The sequence below is a fragment of the Mus pahari genome, chromosome 2 (assembly GCF_900095145.1).
Source record: "Mus pahari chromosome 2, PAHARI_EIJ_v1.1, whole genome shotgun sequence".
Lineage (NCBI taxonomy): Eukaryota > Metazoa > Chordata > Mammalia > Rodentia > Muridae > Mus > Mus pahari.
In genome coordinates, this window is record NC_034591.1 from 70,957,479 (window position 1) to 70,964,872 (window position 7,394).

The following is a 7,394-nucleotide window of genomic DNA, read 5'->3' on the forward strand; positions in this document are numbered from 1 at the left end:
TCTCTCTCTCTCTCTCTCTCTCTCTCTCTCTCTCTCTCTCTCCCCCCCCCAGGGTTTCTCTGTAGACCTGGCTGTCCTATAGACCAGCCAGGCTGGCTTCAGACTCGTCATTCTCTGCAAGGCATGCACCACCATCTGGTGACTTGTTGTGGCTTTGATCATTATTAATACATGTTGCACCTTTAGAATCCCAGTGTTCATGTCAAACAATGTGTGATTGGTCTCTGTACATTTATTTTTTTCTGACTGTCTCTTTAAAAAAGCTGCTAAATTGGAAAAAAATCATTCCATATGATTTAAAACATCACATTTAAAGCATTCACTGATAGCCCAGGTTTGTCGTAAATTCGGAGGGGTTGGAAACAGTGGGGTTTGCCCTTGCTGCAGAAGGTAATGAGATCTGGAGAGAGCAGTGCGAAGGCTTTCAAACAGCTGAAGTGAAGTGGATCCAGATTGGTTCAAGGCAGAGTTACTTTCCCAGGAATAAAAAGGCAGCCAGGTCATGAAGAGGGGCTAGACTTTGAAACCAGGCAAGCCTGAGTTCAAATTCCTCTTATCATTTATTAGCTGTATGTGAAAATTGACCTCCTAAACCCCAGGACCTTTCTGGGGAAGAATTCCCACCCAGCTCTGGAGAAGTGACCAATTCTAAACTGATAGCAGCACCCAGACTTCCTGCCTCCCTCCAAAGGCAGAAGGATTATTAGCCCACATCCCCCTAGAGGCTCTGTACCTGCAGATAAGGTGGGCACTTTGAAGTGCAGACCCTGTCGGCAGGGATTACCACCCCTGCCGAGGAGATGTAGCCTGCAATGGGAATTGCAAATGATGTCGATAAAATCCTGCTTGGAGTGTTTGGAATCTTGGGAAATACCGAGGCCCTGGGAGACAGTGACTGGTGTCTGGACTTCACAAGTTCTGGCTGGCTCAGCTTGGTCACAGAAGACTAAGGAGCAGACTGACGCCAGCTCCAGGAGCTCACTAAACCCAGGGCCATCCTCAGGCTGTGAGAAGCCTTTCTTCTTCGCTTCCTCTTTATCTTTCTGAAGCATTCAGAGATGACATTCAGAGGGTCCAGCTAAGGACTCGGACCACAGGGATGGTGCCCATCCAGTTTTGTTTTTACACACTCTCACGGCTACTGATGGTCTAGAAAGACATCTCTCCCTCCAAATATTCTTAATTAGCAGTTCTCAAACTTTTTAAAGATAAAATACAATTTTTTTAAAGCTAAAAAAACAATTAATGTGTGTGTGATGCTTTGCCTGCATGTATGTCCGTGCACTATATGCATGTCTGGTACCTGTGGAGGTCAGAAGAAGGCATCGGATCTCCTGGAACCAGAGTTGTAGTGGTTGTGAGCGGCCATGCAGGTGCTGGGAACCAACCCTGATCTTCTGGCTCATGCAGACACACCAGAAGACCCCATGACAGATGGTTGTGAGCCACCGTGTGGTTGCTGGGAATCGAACTCAGGACCTCAGGAAAGACAGTCAGTGCTCTTGACCGCTGAGTCATCTCTCCAGCCTGTGAATAAGCTCTTGAATGTCTTACATGATCTTCTGCACACACAAGCACACATGAGCACACATGCACTCCTCTGAAACCACTATTTGCTAAGATGATGCTGACACTCACTCCCAGACTCTGCTGGTTTCTTTCCAGCTCTATTTTAGCACCAGCCTTAAATGACTTCTTATCAGTAACACTAGAACTTTAGAGGAGATGTGACTTCAGCGGAGAAGATTCTCTCTCCATATCTACTCAGGCCTTACTCATACTGTGCAGGCCTTGAACCCCAAAGACTGGCCCAAACTGAATAAGGCACGGGAGGGTTGGTTTTAGTTGGTTTGTTTGTTTTTTGTTTTGTTTTTTAACTGTTTATGGTTTTGTGGGTCCCCAATAAGTCTTAACTAGATTTCGCAGCCCTTTTCTCAGGACACAGCTGATGGTGAATATAGGTCTCTAGAGATGGTAGCTGGAAGGACTGAAGCTTGTATTTATAGGAGGAAACAGGCAGGAAGGGGGCAGAGGGGTAAATGACTTCCAGCGGAGGATAGAAAGCAATGAGCGCATTTGCATGCCACAGAGCCCAGTGTTAGCATAGTCCGTTATAGTAAATCTTAAGATTTACCTGGGTGGGCTGTTTCCACTCCCCTATGCTGTTCACTACTTGACTTGACTAGGCTAAAAGTCTAGGGCTGAAAGGAGTGTATTCAAAGCCGGTGTTTGCATAGATATCGGCTAGATCACCTTTAATCTCAGCACTGGGGAAGCAAAGGCAAGAGGATCTCTGTGAGTTTGAGGACAGCCTGGTTTATAGAGTGAGTTGTAGGACAGCCAAGGTCACACAGAGAAACCCTACCTCAAAAATAAAATAATTTAAAAAGTAACACACACACACACACACACACACACACACACACACCTAAAAATAAAACTGTAAACCAGGTGACAGTCAGGGACATTCTTGTAACACATCAGAATTGCCACTCTGCTCCACAGTAAGTTTGAGGCCAAACAAGGCTACTTGAGATCCTGTCTCAAACTAACACAGCAAGCAAAACACATGCACAGAAAAAAAATGAAATTTATTCTGGTAACCATTTTTATGTGTTCAGCCATGTTGAAGGTATGCACATGGGTGTGTGGTACATCTCTAGAATCTTTCACTTCACAAATCTGAAACTATGCTTACAGTGAAGTTCCCTATGCCCCTGCCCTGTCGCAGACCCTGGACTGCCCACCCCCCCCCGCCCCCAGGGATTCTACTACATCTTTCTCCTCAGTGCTGGGGTGGCCTACGGGTTTGACGGCTGACTTTATGTTTCTCTAATTTTGAATACTCCAGAGAAGGCATGTGAGTAGGACCAGACCGTGTCTGCCGTGATGCTTCCTGTGAGAGACTAAGCACATTTACTGGTGTTGTAGAGTGCTGTGGCTGAGCATGGCAGAGCTGGGGACATTCTTGTCTTCCTTCTTTGGGAAATGTCATGGGATGTTTCATCCTTCGATAGAGAGTCTTAAATCATGGAACAGCTTGTGAGGTACATTCTCAATTAGCCCTTTAGGCTGTGTTGTTGCTAGGGCCTCTTGTTTTAGTGAACATTTTCTTTAATTGAGGGGATACTGAGGAAAAAAAAATAAAATAAAGAAATAAAGAAATGATTCTAGACCCCCAAAAGTACATAGAACATAAATTTTATTTCAGTGTGTCAAGGGCCAAGGATAAGTATAAGGGAGAATTATAAGCAAATATCTACTAAATATTTTTATTATGTCAAATTCTACCTTAGGTGGTGGGCATAATCCGTTAAGACTGAGGGTCTGGGAAGGCTTCCTACAGGTTGTGGCATTTGAATGAATGCACAATAAAAGTGGGCTATATATACAACAATTTATTATTCCTCTACAAAGAAAACTGAAGTCCTGTGATTTGTAGCAAATTGGAGAACTTTATGTTAAGTGCAATAAGCCAGACATAGAAGGGTCCAGGCCACACGTTTTTCACTTAGATGCAGATGCTAAATAAGTCAATCTGAGTGTGAGCTGAGTTGTAAAGATGAGTAGGTGTTAGCCAGCAAACAGTTCAGAGGGGCGGAAGAGGCGTTTTCTAGTACTCTGTAGTGCATTTGAGGAAATAGAAGACTGTGTGGCTGGCTAAGATCTGGTACAACAGAGATGTAGGTCATGACTGTGCAGATGGATGTAGATCGAGGTAAGGCCTTGGGCTTGGCAATGTGAAGTCATTTCAGTAGACATAGGGTTATAGTTTTGCTGTTGTTTTGTTTTGTTTTTCTAGACAGGGATCCTCTCTGTAGTCCTGGCTGTCCTGGTACTCTCTCTGTAAACCAGGGTAGCCTCCAAGGTAGAGATTCAACAGGGCCACCTTTATATTGGAAAAGAATACTCTAGATTCTTTGGGAAGCAGACTCAGGTGGGGCAGTAATGACTATGAAGAAGCCAGTTAGGAGCCTTACTTGATGCTCAGCTAAGACAAGAGTGTTCGAAGCTTGAAAAATCTATTTAAACACTGAACTTCAGCTGAGTTTTGAAAGATGAATGGGTATTTCACAACAACACTAAAAGAGAAAAGATTAGAAGATTAGAGCCCGGGCTCTAACAGGTGTGGGCCTGTGTGTGCATCCATCTGCAGAATTTGAATAGTTGGGAAAGGACATTGCCACACTGTGAAGAGAATTTGTACTTTTACAAAAGGAAACATGATTTTGTAAGTTCTTCTTCAGGGAATGAGGTCATCTGGTTTGTATCTTAGGACAATTAATCAACTGCAGAAAGGTGACAAAACCAGGGGTTGGGAGAGAAATGAGAAAGGCAGAAAGGAGAGAAGATCCAAGATGTGTTTAATAGTTAGACCCTTCTGAATTTATTAAGAGCCAGGCATGGTAGTGCATGACTTTAATCACAGCACTCTGCAGAGGCAGGAGGATCTCTATGAGTTTAAAGCCAGCCTGATCTACAAAGCCAGTTCCAGGTGGGCCAGGTCTACATATTGAAACACTGTCTCAAAACGACAACAAACCAAACCAAAAAATCTACCATCTCCACTGCAAGCAGTTTATTAACAATGGGTGCAGTAGTTCAGAAAAAGAGAGAAGCTAAGGAATACTTTGAAAGTCTACCTAGATAAATGTGGATCCATCAACTGTAGCCAGGAGAGAGAACTCTACAGGAGAGAGAACTGGATTGTCCGAGCATAAGGAAGGGAAAGGAAGAAGGGAAGGAAGAGTGATAATTTGCCTTGGAAAATGTTCAAAATGAAGGGCCATTGAGATGCAGAGATGCCTAAGCCATGGTTCACTTATGCCTTTCTGTGAGTGAATGCTCATGAAGGGCCAAGCACTGGCCTGAGGACCTTCTGTGGCTCCCCTTAGTCAGGACAGCAGCCCAGAGGAGTAGATGCTCTTGGCTTCATTTTGTATGTTGGGAAACTGAACAGCTGATGGTTTGGAATGCTCACAGAATTGCCTGATTCCTATTTTCTGTCCTCTTCAAAAACGTCAAGAAATGCCTCATCTGCCATCCTGTGCTGTTACTGAAAACTTTCCATCAAAAGCCTTTCACCTCTCCATTCCTCTGCCTTCGCCTCATTTGAGACATGCAGTCATAGAAAGAATGCTGCCAATTTGAAATGGGATACCTGTCCAGACCCAGACCTCCGGATACATAGCTCTGCAGCACATACTTGGAAAACGGAGAAAGAACAAAGCCCATCCCTTTATTCTCAGGGAGGCAGAAATGGTCCAGTGCTCACCTCGTTGGGACATGGTAGCACATGCTTGTCATCTCAGTACTCAAGAGGCTGAGGCAGGACTGCACAGCAAGATCTTGTCACAAAACAAACAAGGGAGATAAATGAAGAGAAAATGTAGGAACAATGGTTTTCATGAACAACCAGACATGCTGTTGCCAGAGCAGGAAAAGCGCATGTTTTTGTGCCAACTTCAGCAACACATGAGCTTCAAAGAGATTTCATGGCTCTGCTGAAGTGTTGTTGAGCTACGTCCTCAGATCTTCATGGATCAAAGTTCAGGCTCCACCAGCAGGAACAGTAATGGGGCAGAGCAAGACTTGCCATGGAGTCTACTGAGATCTAGGACTGAAATTGGGAGCAAATGACCTGAAGGCTCTGGAGTATCACTGTGGAACAGCTTTGTTATAAAACTCGGGACGAGTGCTCTCTCTTTCTCTCTCTCTCTCTCTCTCTCCACACACACACACACACACACACACACACACACACACACACACACGGAAACAGAGAGAGACAGAGACAGAGACAGAGACAGAGAATGTAATTTTAAAAAAAAAAAAAACAACAACATCTTTTTGTGTTTGTGAAAATTTACTGGCTCACTCCTGGGCTGGTCTCTTCCTCCTGGTCACTGTCACAGGGGGTGAGCATGGAGAACCAATGTGATACTGATTTGTATTTGTGTGCCTAACTGTCCCACTCCAGCCCTTATATTTCTGGCCCTCAGCTTCCTTCAGCCGAAGACCCTTGGTTCTCAGACTGAGTCAGCATTGTGTTTTTTCCGACATAGATTTTCCCAGTGACCAGTTCAGAACATGGAGTGACAATGCCAACATCAGGCTCTGTTGTCCTGATTATTATCCTGGTTGGCATTTGTCAACTTGATACAAACCTAGATGTATCAGGGAGGAGGGAATCCCAGCTGAGGAGTTGGCTCCATCGGATCAGCCTGTAGGTAAGTATGTGGGGCATTTTCTTGATTGATGATTGATGTAGGAAGGCCAAGTCCACTGTGGGCGGTGTCATCCTGAGTAGGTAGTCCTGGATGGTATAAGAAAGCAAGCTTAACAAGTCGTGAGGAGCTGTGGTGGTTTGAGTGAGAATGGCTGCACCCAGGGAGTGGAGAGTTGTACCTTGCAGGCAGCAAAACTGGAAGGACAGAGGCATCTAAGCACTAGCAGATCCAAAGCTACAGGATTTGAGGTTTTCTCTACAAGGCTTCTGCCTTGCTTTGGTTCAGTGTTTCTTCATTATGTTCCTGTTCCCTCCCCCCCCCCTTTTTTTCCCTTTCCTTTTCTTGGAATAGTAATGTGCATTCTGTGCCAATGTATGGGAAGTATGGTTTTTGTTTTGTTTTGCTTTACCTGGGGTTACAATGAAGAGATCGGCCTTGAGTCTCAGAAGAGACTTTGAACAGTGTTAAGAGTGAAAGATTATGGGCATTTTGAGGTTCTACTAAATTTTACGTTACAATGTGGCTGTGAGCTTATTGGGGCCAGGGAGTGGAAAGTGGTGGTTTGAGTGAGAATGGCCTCCGCCGGCTCATATTCTTGGATATTAGTCCCTAGGTTGCCGAACAGTTTGAGGACTGGTTGAGAGGGATGGCCTTGTTGGAACAGGTCTGTTACTGAGGGCGGGCTTTGAAATTTCAAGAGACTTAAGACATTCCTAGAGTCTCAGTCTCTCTCTCTCTCTCTCTCTCTCTCTCTCTCTGCCCTGCTGCTTGTGGATTAAGCTATGAGCACTCAATTCCATGCCTTTGCTCCTCCGTAGTGTCTGCCCAAGTCTCTGAAACAGTAAATTTAATTCAACACTTCTTTTCTTTTCCTCTTTTTCTCTTTTCTCTTCTTTTATCTTTTTCCACTTTTGTTTTATTTCGTTTTGTTTTGAGAGAGGGTCTCACTTTGTAGCTCTGACTGTCTTGGAACTCACTACATAGAGATCAGGCCGGCCTCAGACTCATAGAGATCCTCCTGCCTCTGGGTCCCTGAGTGCGGGGATGAAAGTGGACAGGCTCTAGGCCCCACTTAAACACTTTCTTTTGAAAGTCACCAAGGTCATGGAGTTTTATCACCGAAGTGGGAAAATAATCAAGACAGTAGCATTTCCCTGTGGCTTC